Source organism: Pleurodeles waltl, chromosome 6 (genome assembly GCF_031143425.1).
Source record: "Pleurodeles waltl isolate 20211129_DDA chromosome 6, aPleWal1.hap1.20221129, whole genome shotgun sequence".
Classification (NCBI taxonomy): Eukaryota; Metazoa; Chordata; class Amphibia; order Caudata; family Salamandridae; genus Pleurodeles; species Pleurodeles waltl.
This window is the reverse complement of record NC_090445.1, coordinates 817,435,276-817,451,592: the sequence shown is the minus strand read 5'-3', so window position 1 is coordinate 817,451,592 and position 16,317 is coordinate 817,435,276. Positions and strand designations below refer to the sequence as shown.

Here is a 16,317-nt window from a genome sequence, read left to right as displayed (position 1 = left end):
GGCTGGTCCTTTCTTATTTTGAGGCTCTTTATGATATCAATTTGGAAGTTTGGACCCAGCGAATATCTGGTCCTCCTGTGGAGCACTCTTATCGTGCATAGACACAGGCCAGCCCCGAAGATCCGTCATGCCTCCAGTGGCATCAACGCATCCGATTACTCAAAGTTTGTGGTGCAAACTGCTTTGGCTGCACACTGTTTTACGCAAATTCCTCCTGTCCCCCCAGAGCGAGAAGCCAGACAGATGTACGCTTCTGGTAGGCAGATTTTCGCCTCATCTAGTTCTGCCTTGTGTTCAACTAATATGTCCTGTGTCCTTGCTCGCTTCTCCCACGTTTTGAGGGACTCTGTGGATCACATTTTGCCTTCTCTGCCTGATGAGGCTAGACAAGCTTTGACGTCTTTTGTACGGGACGGTCAGCAGGCTGCCAAGCTTAGTGTTCGATGTAGTATGGATATGACAGATTCTGTTGGAAAGATTATGGCTTCTTCAGAAGCTCTGCGACAAAGGGCATGGTTACGTTCTTCCAATTTCTCAGAAGCAGTGCAAGCATCTTTACTTGATATGCCTTTTGATGGCACCTCCCTTTTTGGTGCGCATTCCGACTCAGCCTTACACCGCTTTTGAGATGCTCATGGTGGGACTCAGTTTTAAGTCCTCTTCGGTTATCAGAGTCTTCTTCTGGATTTGTCCCTTTTTCAGGGGCAGTTGCATTTTTTCCCCTGTTGCTGTTTTTTCCTACCGCCATTGCGGTGATGTGCTTCTTGATTATAATGTGACGCCTTGTGTGGTGTTTCTGCTCTTCGCATGTTCTTTTTTTCTTAGCATGGTCTAGCCTTGTACCACACTCATCTTCTCAATCTTCTTCCTGGACATTTTCGTCCTCTTTCTGACCTTTTTGCTGTTATGTATAATAACGGTCCCCTTTGACTTAATGGCCAAGGTCACAGACCCTCCCACTGAGAAGGGATGGTTCTCGTCCAGGTGTGTCTGAAGACATTTCCTTCCTTTAATTCTTTTATATTTAACATACGTATATGTACTTCTTCCGGAGTGGCGGGGCTCAAGGGTAGGATGAACCACCCATTATGGTTAAAAGGGGGGGGTTCCCTTGGGAGGGTCGCGGGAAAGGTAGTTTTGGGATGTCACGTAGTAAAATGACTTGGTTACGTTTTCACTGGGTTGGGGGCAGATGGGAGAAAAAAAAACAGAGTCCTTATACTTTAATATAATGTTTAGGTTGGACAAGGGACAGCTACCTGAATTAGAACAGGATGATGGGGTCCGGCGTAATTTTTAATCTCTAAATCCTTACCTGGAACGTAAATGGACTCAGAGTGAGCAGCATGACAAGGAGAATTCTTGAATTCTTAGGATTAATCTGACAGTCAGATTATTCTCCTGCAAGAGACACATTTAAGACACGAGGAGTGGATGAATATTCTTAAGGTGCAAAGATGGATCATTCAGTTTGCCTGTACTAATCAATCTTGGAACGTAAAAGGGGTGGCAATTATTGTAAAGAACAAGGTTCAAGGTCATTTGACAGATGTAAGTGCTGACCCTAGGGGGAGATGGGTGTTGGCGAACATCAAGCTAGAAGGGATCGAGTACACCCAGGCCTCCTATTGTGGACCTAACGTGGATGACCCAAGCCCACTTATGGATCTTTTTGAGCAGTTGTCAGAAAAAGCTAGTGTTAGAAATGGGGTTTTTGGTTGGCAGTCAGGTTACCCTCTGTCCAAGCAAGAACCCTCACTTTAGTCAGGGTAAGTCACACACAATCCAAATTATCCTGTGCCCACCCTCTGGTAGCTTGGTACGAGTAGTCAGGCTTAACTTAGAAGGCAATGTGTAAAGTATTTGTGCAATAAATCATACAATAACACAATATAGCACCACAAAAATACACCACACAGTGTTTAGAAAAATATAGAATATTTATCTGGAGATCAAAAAGGTGCAATAAGAATTTGTAGAAATATCACTGAAAGTGATATAAAGTGTCTTAAGTCTTTAACAAGCAAACAAAGTCTCTTTCAAGCACAAAGTACCTGGTTTGGAGTGGAAAAACTCCGCAGAGGGCCGCAGAAGAGGAGATGCGTGAAAAAATGGTGTGTGCATCAATTACGCCCCTTCACACACGGACTTGCATCATTCTTTTTTACGCGGGGAGACATGTGTCGTTCTACGGGAGGAAAAATGGTGTGTGCGTCGGTTTCGCCCCTTCACACACGGACTTGCGTTGTTATTTTTCACTCGGGTAAGACGTGCGTTGTTTTCCACCAAGCGGGCCGTCTCCTTCTATGGATCGCGGGATTACCAGATGTCCCAGGGTCTGTGCGTGGATTCCTCGGCTTGTTATCCGGCTGCGCGTCGTTCCGGGAGGCGTGCGGTGAATTTTTCACTTTGGATCGAGCTGTGCGTCGAAATGTTCGGCGCACGAAGAGTCCAAATGAAAAAGAGAAGTCTTTTTGGTCCTGAGACTTCAGGGAACAGGAGGAAAGCTCTATTCAAGCCCTTGGAGAGCACTTTTACAGCCAGACAAGAGTTCAGCAAGGTAGCAGGCCAACAGCAAGGCAGCAGTCCTTTGTAGAAAGCAGACAGGTGATTCCTTTGAGAAGCCAGGCAGTTCTTCTTGGCAGGATGTAGGTTCTGGTTCAAGTTTCCTCTCCAGCAAGTGTCTGAGGTGGTAGGGTAGAGGCCCTGTTTTATACTCAAATGTGCCTTTGAAGTGGGGGAGACTTCAAAGAGTGGCTAAGAAGTGCACCAGGTCCCCTTTCCGTTCCATCCTGTCTGCCAGGGTCCCAGTAGGGGGTGTGGCAGTCCTTTGTATGAGGGCAGGCCCTCCACCCTCCCAGCCCAGGAAGACCCATTCAAAATGCAGATGTATGCAAGTGAGGCTGAGTACCCTGTGTTTGGGGTGTGTCTGAGTGAATGCACAAGGAGCTGTCAACTAAACCTAGCCAGACGTGGATTGTAAGGCACAGAAAGTTTTAAGTGCAAAAAAATGCTCACTTTTTAAAAGTGGCATTTCTAGAATAGTAATATTAAATCCGACTTCACCAGTCAGCAGGATTTTGTATTACCATTCTGGCCATACTAAATATGACCTTCCTGCTCCTTTCAGATCAGCAGATGCCACCTCAACAATGTATGAGGGCAGCCCCAATGTTAGCATATGAAGGGAGCAGGCCTCACAGTAGTGTAAAAACGAATTTAGGAGTTTTACACTACCAGGACATATAAACTACACAGGTACATGTCCTGCCTTTTACCCACACAGCACCCTGCTCTAGGGGTTACCTAGGGCACACATTAGGGGTGACTTATATGTAGAAAAAGGGGAGTTTTAGGCTTGGCAAGTACTTTTAAATGCCAAGTCGAAGTGGCAGTGAAACTGCACACACAGGCCTTGCAATGGCAGGCCTGAGACAAGGGGAAGAGGCTACTTAAGTGGGTGGCACAACCAGTGCTGCAGGCCCACTAGTAGCATTTAATCTACAGGTCCTAGGCACATACAGTTACTAGGGACTTATAGGTAAATTAATTAGTCCAATTGGGTATTATCCAATGTTACCATGTTTAAAGGGAGAGAGCATATGCACTTTAGCACTGGTTAGGAGTGGTAAAGTGCACAGAGTCTAGAAACCAGCAAAAATGAGGTCAGAAAAAGAGAAGGAGAAAGGCAATACGTCTGGGGATAACCCTGCAGAAGGGCCATTTCCAACAGCTAGGGACCAAATATTAGTTGGAGGGGACTTTAATGTTTTGCTCAACCCCACTCTAGATAAGTCCACCCCCAGACCAACTGTCAGTACAATCAGTATGAGAAATTGTTTGCACAACATAATGAAGAATGTCGGCTTGATTGACCCTGGGCAAACTAGAATGGGGCAGAATAAGGAGTTCACCTTTTGGAACAAAAAATATGGTCACGCCTCTAGAATTGACTTTTTCCTGATAGACGCAAGAGCTTGAAATAATCTAATGGGAGCCTCTCACCAGCCGAGTCATCTCTTGGATCTCTCGGATCATTCAGCCATACAGCTAGACATAATTTTCACTGGTCCTCGTGCATTCCCCAGATGGACACTTGATAGATCTTTCCTGGGGGAGGAAGAGATTGTACAAAAGTTGAAAAGGGATTTCAATTACTTTTTTCAGATCAATTTGGGTGCAGCTTCAATTACTACAGTTTGGGAAGCATATAAGGCCTTTATTTGTGGTAAATTGATTAGTTATGCAGCTTACAGGGCTAAGAGAACCAAAGCCACAGTAGAGACCCTGGAGGGTAAACTTCGCAAGTTACAAGCCCGGATGGACATCTCAAAGGATGCAACAACACAAGTTCACTTACAGAACTGAATCCAGGAAGTTAAAATTTACTCAAGGTTTTCTTGGAATCAATAGTGAGGAATAAATGGGAAGCTAGTACACTTTGAGTATGGTGAAGGATGTGGGAGGCTTTTAGCTTGGAAAACCAGGTCTGACAATATTAGGAATACTATTAAAGGTATAGTGATGGACGAGTAGGGCAGAATATCTTCAAGAAAATCAAGATATTGCAGGAGCGTTTGTTAATTTTTCTTAGAATTATACAGGGAAGACTTTGTGGCTTCGACGGAGGTGATTGAAAATTGCCTGAGGGGAGATATCCTCCCTAGGCCAAAACTAGATGAGAATCAGGTTCTTAATCAATGTTTTCAATCCGGTGAGGTAGATAATGTTATTGCTGGGTTGAAAAACAGGAAGGCTCCCGGTCCAGATGGAATACCAGCTGAAGTATACAAGCTCGCGAAAGAAGAACTTGTGCCAGTTCTAACTCAGTTGATGAATTTGATATCCATAGAGTCTATCCCTGTTCCGACTTCATGGAACGAAGCTATTATAACTTTAATATTAAAGCCGCAGAAAGATGTTAGGAGATGTGAGTCCTACAGATCCATGTCATTGCTTAGTAATGACTATAAAATAAAGTACTTGCCAGGAGATTGGATAATGCAATTGGTGACCTGGTATACAACAATCAGAAAGGTTTTATGAGAAATCAGCACTTAGGGGATTTGATTCATGATTTAGTTTCCGCAGTTGATATCACCACTACCACTAACACTCCTCTCACTATATTAACACTCGACGGCGCAAAGGTGTTTGATAGGGTGAACTGGCTTTTCCTGCAGGCAGTAATGGAACGCAACAACTTAGGAGACAATTTCCTTAAAGCAATCAAAACTGTTTATAAAGCACCTACAGCCAGTGTTCTGGTTAATGGTATCTTAGCTCCACAGTTTCTAATTGACCGAGGAACAATACAGGGATGTCCTCTTTCTTCTCTTCTTTTCAATCTATGTATTGAACCTTTGGCTAGGTGCAGAATCCTCAAAGTTCCTTTTCAGCACCTTTTGAAACTATAGCAGGATTTGGGGGAATCTTGGGCTACTTAATTAATACTGATAAATCTGAGGTAATGACCTGGAATGGTCCACAGGACAGTATACTAGAGAAAGATGAAATTCGTCATCTAGGGGCTATGTCTCATTTCTGCTTCATAGGTCTATGTCTCTATTTTTATATCAGTATCAGTGTTCACATGATCCGCTGCATATCTATAAATATCATATGTATGACCACATCCATGTCTTTACATCTGTGTGTATTGGTTTCTCGGCATGTACTTTCCAGACCTCATCTTTTAACCATTGTATGTCAGGCATATGGCTCACCTTTTGTGACTTCTGTCGACTACCTCTAGGTGTCTTCCAGTTCTATTTTACCTCTCCTCAGGTTTTCCCCGTGGGTGTTTCTGGGGATGTGCATTCTGTATTTTGGGTTACTCTCCCCTTCTGCATTAAGCTTCCTGCTTCTTGAGGGTTTTGCTTGTGCACCCAGGTGGGAGCAGCATATTTACATTGCTTCCCTTTTTTCATATCCTCTAGGGTTACTCCTTGAATGGTGTACCATTCCTATTGTTTCAGTGACCGTTAGGGATGCTTTTGCACATTACTCCTTCAGCTTCTATCTTGGAGCACTTCATGTTATTTCCCTGTTGTTGTTCTATACCAACAGATTCATTTGCATTGCCATATGCTCTGTCCCCCATGTCATTTCATAATTTCTCACACTGTTCTGTGAGTCGTCCAGTCTCTTTGGGTGAGATTAATTCTTCTTCTCACCTTGTCTCACTCTTGGCTGGTCTATTACTCTTTTAGTTTGACCGGTTGTTTATCACGAGACTTGGGTAGGATGTGTTTGCATACCCTCCTCCTAGGTTGATATTATTTTGATATCTAATTCTAAGGTAAGGAATTTGCGGCTAGTTGTCTCTGTCAGATGAACAAGTTACTTACCTTCAGTAACGCCTCATCTGGAGACAGAATAGATGCAGATTCCTTAATGACTCACCCACCCATCCTCCCTGCTCTGCGAACTGTTTTATCTTACTTCAGCCTCGCTTTCTTGGAATGCTTTTGCAATGCTTTTCAATTTAGTAGTTGTAAATTCAAATTTACATTTAACTCTCTTGTCATACACTGTTTGATTGCCAGTTTCTATAGTGGTTCTGTGTTGTTGTGCGGAGTCTAGTCACAGAAGAAACTGACGTCAGAGCGTCAATGGAGGGACTACATTGACTCTTGTCAACATCATATCCGGAGGATGACATCAATACAGAGTGCCGCGACTCCCTCTGCTGACCTGCAGAGGTACTGCTGAATTTTTTTTCCAAATCCAGTCTGGCGCCTGGGGCGAATTATAAGGTAAGGAAACTGCGGCTAGTCTATTTCTCTACCAGATAAGGCGCTACCGAAGTTAAGTAACTTGTTCTTTAATACGATCAAACAAATGAATACACTACATGATGACATTTCCACACATTATACTCTGCACCACTGCACTCTATGGTACAATATTCTACTTTGCAACACTTTGCACCACTTCACTCTACATCATTGTACTTTATGTCTCTGCATTCTATGCCACTCTTTTCTACTCTGTACCACTGAACTGAATACCACTGCTCTTCGCTACTCTACTGTGCGCCACTCTAATCTGCCCCACTCTACTCCGCAAAACTAGTCTTTCTGCCACTGAACTCAGTTCCACTCTACTCTTCACCTCTGCACGCTGTGCCACTGCAGCCTACACCACTGCATTCTTTGACACTCAAACCAATGCACACTACTCCACTGTATGCTATACCACCGCACTCTAACCTCTGCACCACTCAACTCTACACCACTCTACTGTACTCCATGCCAATGCACTGTATATCACTCAGCACCACTCCAATCTATTCTGCACCACTGCACTTTTCACCATCCTACTCTATGCCACTGCACTCTACGCCACTCTACTCTGCACTTCTGCACTCTACTGTGCACCACTTAACTCTACCCTGAGCCACTCAACTCTACCCTGAACCACTCCACTCTATGCTGATTTACTCTTCTCTGAAACAATCTACTCTACGCCAATGCACTCTACTCCACTTCACTGTATGCCATTCTAGTGTGTAATCTACTCTGCATGAATCTACTCTCTGCCACTGCACTCTGTGCCATTCTATGTCACTGCACTCTACACCACTTTACTGATAACCAACGCATTCTGCACCACTATGCCAATCTACTCTCCATCACTGTTGTTTACACCACTTCACTCTAGGCCACTCTACTCCACTCTATGACATTCCACTGTATGACACTGCAGTCAGACCTTCCCCTCTATGATGCTCAACTCCACTCTGACACTGTACTCCACTCTATGCACTCTACAACACTACTCCAATCTACAATGAACTATGCAACTTCCTCTATGCCATTTACTCTTCTACGACACACTACTCCACTCTACTCCAATACTCCACTCTATGCGACTCCACTTAACTCTTTGGTTCTCCACTCTATGACACTCTAAGCCACTCGACTCTGCGCTACACCACTTGACTCTACAAAACTCTACTCCACTCAATGCAATTCCACTCTCCTTCACTACTCCACTCTGTGCCACTCTACTCTACAACAATCTACTCCACTTGATGCCTCTGTACTCTACTGCACTCTTCTCCACTCTATGCAAACCCTCCACTCCACTCTGCTCTACACTACTCCACAACACTCTATGCCACTCCACTCTGACAGTCTACTCCACTCAGACACTCTGCTCCACTCTATTCTACTCAACTAATCCCTTCCACTGTATAGCAGTCTACTCCCTCCATGTGACTCCATACCACTCCATGATACTCCACGCCAATCAATTCTATTGTACAATACTCTATGCTACTCCATAACACTTCACGCTACTCCACTTTACAAAGCTCCACTCCACATCACTGTCCTTTAGTCCACTAACGTTTAGCAAGGCTGAACAACAGCCACACTGGTGTACAACATGGATAAAACATATTGGCAAAGCTCTTGCATAGTCGAGGCCTATTGGCTTTACCAATCCATGTTTTACTCAGTCATTTCGGAGAGAGGCAGCTCCTTCTACTGCAGCACACAGTGTTTGGACCCATGCTTCACACTGCACACCAGAGGGATGTAGTTAGCTGGCAGCCACAGAATGCTCCCTTTTTGGGCACGTAGCATTGGATGTAGCAAGCAAAGGGAGCATTCTGATTGGTCTGCTCCAGGTTCCTCTCAGGGCGATATTCAGAATTGAACCCTTCATTTATTGACTTTTGTGAACTTTCTTACATTTACGGTCATTAAGTACATTGGGGCAGACAACCCCTCCTTTTACATAGTATAGTTTGTGTAGCTGCAGTTGTAGTATAGAAATGCAATCTCATTCTAGGATTTCCTACTCCCTCTCCATATTGTGCCCTCGTAAAATTATTGCAGTTAGATGATCACTTTGCACTTCACCAGAGATTTTTTTCTAAACACCTATGTCCAGAACTGTCACAATATAGAACATACAGAACCTGTAAAAGACTGCAAGAACTCGAATGCCACTAGAAATATGGACTAATGAAATAGACTGAAAGTACAAAGTTACATCGGGATCTCACAGAGGACCTGCATCTTAACTACGTAAAATCCGCTGGTGCCTTGTCTGAGCATTGCCACATTTTCTTACTAAACATTCTGGATGGATGTTGCTCTGTGTACACAACCATGGCATCAAAAATAGTCCAGAAAATGTACCGAGACAAAGCCCATGTACGCAACTTCACTCACCGCAATTCCCAGTAATGCATTCATGTTATTAACACTAAATGAAAATGAAGAGGCTTCTAAAGACAGGCTGTAGCTGAGCCCAAACTCCTGCACAAACACCTACACACTGTGCTACTCACTGACTCAGCCAATTCATTAATTTACATTGCAATACACGATGAGGAAGAACACATCTTTTACTTCAAATGCATATATGAAATGAAGGAACATACATCTGAGTCATTCCAGGTCCTGTGCATCAGCCACACACCAGCTCCCAATTATGAAACATACACACGAGAAGGTCGATGTCAGAGTAGAGGAAAGATATGTTAGATACCTTGTGCACTTTAGATGTGCTCTCACAGCAGCCTAAACCAAGATATCTGCAGACAAATGTGGACTAAAGGCTGTCTGAGATACCCTTGGAAATGTCTGATAGCTCAATGTTTAAACTCTTCTGAGGTTCATGGGATGTACTGATCAACTATCAGACTGACGTTTTCGCTGTTGGGGTGCAGAGTCCGATGCTACTGTGTCTCTCCTATTGTGTTCTCTTATGAGTCTAATATCAGACACACCAGAAGACAGGGCAAAGCAGTGTGGTAAAAGAGACATGTGCTGCTCAGTGCCCTCATCTGCACCTGGAATGATTCTTCTCCTATACTGTGGTTTAAAAATCTCTGGTCCCATAAGAAGTAAACAAAGGCAAATTTAACTTAACAATCTTGTGGGCTAAAGTACCACAGGATATTGGGTCCTGGTTTATCTTTTAGTATTGGACACCTTTCTGTAGCTACATATGTTTTCTGTAGCTACACATGTTTTATGACGATTAAGTGATTCCCCTGCAACATTTAACACTACGATTAACTTAGATTCTAAACCTTTCTTTGCTGTGGGTGTAGTGTGCATTCAATATATATCTTTCTCCTTCAAGGTATCTCAGTTGATAGTCATAAGCATTGTATATTCCCGTCCACTTGGGGTTATCCTGGAGCACTTCTTTCAAGTTGCATTTTGTGTAGCATCTTTAACTTACTTCAGAAAGGCCAGTAGGAAAATGCAAACACAATTGTACGTTTTTGACGCTATATTGCCAATTCCACTACTTTTCTTTAAAAGATGGAAGAAAAAAACCATACAGACATTAAAAGCCACTAGATGCAAGAAAAGTTACATTTTTAAAAATATCCTTCACAAAACCTTTTCGTTCTCTTTTAAAGTGAACGAGGCGGAAGAATAGAGCAATGTAACTATATAGGCTGCTGCAATGTAAGTGAGACAATAGAACACTGTGACTTTAAGGTCACCTTGACGTCCAGTGTTTCATCATGCCCTGTAGGTGACAGTTGACCTCAGTTCTTTTTTTCCTGCTGACTGGATCCTGGAGCTCAGAGCTTTCGCAACAGCCTAAACATTTTAAGGTTGTTTTCATTAAATCCACTTCAAAACTAATTTAAAAGTGTTACACTCGACATACTTTATGGCAGTGAGTTATTTCAGAGAAGTTCCTGGCGGGAAATATTTTTCCTTTTCCTCAAAATGGCATCCCTTTTTGTGAAGTGCCCAGAATGTGGCAGAAATATGGAAAAAAAACGATTGACAGGATCCGTACCCTTTGCTTGCCAGATAGTCATGACCCCAGAAGATGCTGTCACTGCAGAACCTTCTCTGGGCACACCTTGTGAGAGTGTGAGCTGATTTGCCTGCATAGGCAAGAGCAGCAGCAAATAATGCAACATTCCCTGGCTGGAGAGGCATCTGAGGTGCACGGAAAGGCTGCTACCTGTACAAGTGTCCTTTCTCACACTCAGAGGACTCCTGCAGGGGGAGACCCAAAATAGAAGACATGGTGGAATACGATGCTTCCCATTGGACGTTGAAGGCATAGACGTCAAGAACAGGTATAGTACGTACTTGCTTGCCTTCGAGGGCCAGTTCACAGTCGAGAGCACACACGAGTCAAGCAGGATACAGTCGACATCAAGGCACATTTCAACATCGAGACATGCTTGGACATCAAGACCTGGTTCGCCATCAATACATGCTGCTGCATGCATGCTGCTGCATAGGAGAAGACAGCGGAGTGGCTCTCACAAACTAAAGTGCACAGACTACCCTGAAACTCTGATTCTGAGTACTCCAGAGCCTACTCTCCTTCTAAACCAACTTCTCTAGTTATCATACTGGATTCCCCTTCTCCACAACCTATGACATCAGCACAACGTCCTCAGGCACCTTCAAGTCACCTCCGACTCCGCCACAGCTTAGAATTCTGCTTTCCATTCCACCAACCATATGTTCTTGACCACTCGGTGTCCTCCGCCAGTGGCACCTCCCCCAAGGCACTCCAGATCTCGGTCCCGACATACCAGACCTCACCATATATCTAGTCCAAGGTAGAGATCTCACAGTTATCGCTACAGCTAAGGTTACCTAGACAGTATCTTTCCCAAAAACTGGCTTCTGCATCCCAATCAATTTTGTCAAGATCCTGTCACATAACCACGTCTGCTGTTCACCATTCTCCTTTGCTAGCAGACTTTCCTGCAGCAATGATACCTCATGTGGATGACATAAACACGTTTCAGGAGGTCCTTATAACAAGTGCAAAAAATCAAATATTCTTCTTCTGGCTACCACGACATCCACATGTCATATTTGATACATTGCACCAATATTCAATCTCAAGACCATTGTTTCCTCTCATAAAGCCAGCCATTGATCTGTTCCTGGCCCTGGCCTCTGTCAAAGTGGCTTCATTTTGCCTTCAAAAGAAATACGGGCCTTCTGACCAGGATTCCCCTTTCCTCTCTGTGGCTCCTACAACTCACTCGTGATTGTATCAGCTGCTTGGGAGCTTCACACCACACCACTTCCTCTACTGTTCCTCCTGACAAGCAGAGTAAGAAACTGGATTCCCTCTGCAGGAGTCTATGTGGCACTTCCTCTGTCACAATGAAGTCAGCTAGAGCTTTTGCTCTTCTTGGAGGACAGGTCACTTTGGGGCTGACTACAACAGTTCATTGAGGATCTTCCCAGAGACAGAAGCAATTCTTGTTTTCGTGTGGTCTTGCATCCTTTGTTGATGGTGAAGGGCAGTTCATAGCATGGAAGATAGATAAGTGAGCCCACAGCTTGCAAAAATATAAAGTTAAGTAGGTGTGCTTGGTGTGGTTTGTTTGAGAATTCCAACAAGAAAGAAAATATTACGAGTTATATTATGCCTGTTTAAAGTGGTATTTGAAAATTTAGGAGATGAGGATGGCACCAGCGTTTAATGAAGCAAATTATATGAAACATAACGTTATGTATTTTTCAATTTGATCTTGAAAATAACATTGCATGAACTTTCTTCCTCTTTCAAATTACAAGATCACAGTAGTTGTATTAAAAGTCAGGCATGTGTGGCCCAGTGCGGCTTCAGTTATTATGAATGGATCAATTCTTGCTAACTCTAGCACAAGTCTGCGTTTTAATGAACTCACAAATCTTCGACGAAGCAGAAAACCCCAATAACCATTTAATTGCTTGTAGAAGAAATAATTGGAATTTACAAAATGCACGCAAATGGATTATTTCCTTGCCCAGTAAAGAGGAGGTGCGCATTGTTTCCCAGCCTAACAGTGCTTTCCAAATTGTCTATAAGAGCTGAGCTAGCTAGTGGTAAGCATGCAGCTGCCTCTTCTAGTAGAGATAAACAAGGGGTGCCTACAAAATGGGGGACTCCATCAGTGTCACGGGACCACTCTCACTTAAATTGCTAATTAAGCCACCATTCGCCAAGCTAACAGATTTGAGTTGGTCTGGTGCTCACTGCTTACACCCAGAGGCACAGAACATTCATGTGTAAACTGACACCATCATTAATAGATGTGAAATGCAATCAGCAGCACAGCTACGCACCCATGCAAACAAAACCCAACATCTCTATAAATACTGATGCACACACCACCGTATCTGCTTACACCATCCACAGCCATGCAGCCACCGCAGCGTACAGACCAACAGATAGCAAGGTATTCACGGATATAGACACCACATAGAGGCTCACACACACAACCGCAACACATACATACCTACATATAATCAGGACCAGCTCTAGGGCGGTGCGCCCGCGCCGGGTGCTGACCTGGATTGGGGGGCGCTGACCTCAGGGGGACGCTGTGTTTAGCAATAGCTTAGAAACTTGAGATTTAACAGCACCTCCTGAAACGTTTCTTGTGTGTCTATCCTTCAGGAAGCAATTAAAATGTGAAGATACCTCTGGTGATTAATGTTCCTGCTAGGGAGAGAGATGGGAGTTTTGTCTAGCAGCAGCTTTGACTCATCATAAAGTAGCATAGAGAGTTAATTTGCCTGCTGCAAAGAACAGAACCATGTTTTATGTGGATAGCTCAGTGAGTTAGTAAAGCCAGCCTTTACAAGCTCTTTAAAACAAATAAAATGTATGTGAGAGTGGGGCTATGGAGAGGTGAGAGGCACATTTGCCTGGTGGTAGTGAGGGAATCGGAGGAGGTGGTAATGGGGTGGGGGTGCCGTGCCACCAGCGCTAAAGCTGGCCCTGCATATAATCACACACAATGACCGTCAGCACACAGGTATGCACACATTACCTAGCTGAATTGAATGGACATACAGAAGGATCAATCCAGTGGCGTCCGGCAGCTTTAGGAGGGAGGGGGTGGGCTGGAAGCACACACAAACACACACGCATTCTTTCACACACAGACACGCATGCACGCACGCACATCCATGAACAACACTCATAACATTCAAACATGCACGCACCCACCAAACATTCATTTTAAAAGTTCTCACACACTCATTCTTTCACACACACACACGCACATCCATTAACAACACTCATAACATTCAAACATGCACGCACGCACCAAACATTCATTTTAAAACATCACACACACACATACTCATTCTTTCACACATGCACGCACATCCATTAACACTCATAACATTCAAACATGCACGCACCATTCATTTTAAAACATCACACACACTCATTCTTTCACACACACGGATGCATACACATCCATTAACAACACTCATAACATTAAAATATGCATGCACGCACCAAACATTCATTTTAAAACACCACACACACAAATACTCATTCTTTCACACATGCACGCACATCCATTAACACTCATAACATTCAAACATGCACGCACACACCAAACATTCATTTTCAAACATCACACACACTTACCTTCAGCCCCGAAGTTCCTAGGAGGGTTGAGACTGCTGCCTTCCCTCATTGGCTGACCTGGAAGGCAGCAGTCCCAGCCTTGTCACAGAGTGGGATGGGGTCAATGAGACTGCTGACCCCACCCTACTCTGTGATGAAGTGGCACTGAGTGACACTCGTCCTGGGCACTTCAGGGCTTAAACCTGAAGCTCCCAGGTCAAAGTCAATGGGTGACGCTTTCCTAGTCACCCAGGGGAGAGCCTCAAGGCACCTTTGCTGAACTGAGGAGGTCACGCCCATAGGAGCTGTGACCTCCTCAGCCCAGCAAAGTTCAGCTCAGGCGCAAATCGCGCATGTCTCACTCCTGGCTGTCTGAGCTGAAAATGAAGATTGTCTGTCAGGCTGACCTTTGTCCAGCCTGACAGACACTCTTCATGAGGGGAAAAGGTGGGGGGGCGTGGCCCCTCCACCCTAACGGACGGGCGCCACTGGATCAATCCACAGTTGTGTAGACAAATGAATATTTAAATGGTGCTGGGAAGACTCAGGCAGCCTGGTCCCGCAGTATTGGAAAAGAAAGTAGATCCCTGTTGAGGCCGTTTCAGACCTTGGCCTCTTTTTTATAAAAATCGCTTCTGAGAGATGGCAGACTTCACTTTCAATGACCATAACACCCCTTTTGTTCTTTGCAGTAAACCCTTGTCTGTAACAAGGCAATGAACTGTCCATGCTCATTCCATCCTTGGTCTCTTTGGTATCTGCATGCATACCCAACTTCGTCATTATGTAATTCCTTCGTTTTTTCGATTGGCAAATCTCTTCTAGTGCACTGCACAACGTGGATCCAGACTTTCTTTTTGCAAACCGTAGTTTTACAGTGTTAGTTGAAATGGGTGAAACGAAGTAAATATTGCAGTTACTTGGATAAGCGGAGCTGTTAAATGAAAATTAAGTTTCTCAACGTGATAGTTAATGTATATGGTGATATATGGAACCCCTAGTTGCACACATTACTGCACCAAATTTAATGTATGGGCCAATCAAACGGATGGTATTTACAATTCAAACTCATGTTGTTTACCTTCTTCAATAGCTGTTTCCTATTGATTTGTCCTGTTGTAGCTAGTTACTACATACCATCCGAATGTTTTAGTTTCCTTTTAGTCGTTTTACCTTTTGTTCGCCCTTCATGAGAAAAAGGAAGGGCGTATGCAGCACAGTTGTCAATGGGCATTTATGAGCTGCTGACCGTTGCAACTTTTTTTAAAAGTCTGTTGACATGTACTAAAACGCAAAAACAGGTGGGCTGTGTTACACATTGTGTGCTCCAGTACACACAATAGGGTGTTTCTTTCACCCAGCGGCAGCTGGGCATGTGAAAAATGCGGTCACCAAATAAGAATATGTCTAGGTGGCGTACGATTGTATTTCTATATGTCCCACAGACCTCGGATGTTGATGTTGTTCTGTGCTGTAAATAGCAAGTGTTACTGCTACCCAGTTTAAAGGTACATAGTTTATCAACTTAGGAAGAATGAAAGAGCGAGTGCGCTCCACTGGGCTTCAAAGCCTCAACCTGGCAATTTCCTCAGAACCATCTCGCTTCTTTCTCAACGTTTAGGAGCAAATTCCGCAACCTTCGGCCAACACATCCTAGGGCTCTTGGGGGCATATTTGAGAAAGATATCTGGGCACAGTGCCATAAACCAAGGACATGTTGGTATGAAGCGAGAATGCTTCTAGACACTTAATTATACAATCCTATATACATTATTTAAAACTATTGGCATTGTCTTCGTGGATAGGTCGTTCCTTCTTACGCTGTGGAAGTGTTTCTAAAATTCCTCATAGATATTTTTGAAAATTGGTCGTTGGCAGGCGCTTTCTTCTCATCAATATGTATGTATATGCTGCGTGAGAGATGAAAAACGCATGCTGACT

General features: G+C 43.9%; 1 protein-coding gene across 1 annotated transcript in view; it reads left to right on the top strand.

Annotated features, from left to right (window-relative positions):
* The window catches only part of CFAP58 (cilia and flagella associated protein 58), a 371,939-nt gene that overhangs the window by 217,064 nt on the left and 138,558 nt on the right, over positions 1–16,317 (top strand). The window lies entirely within an intron of this gene.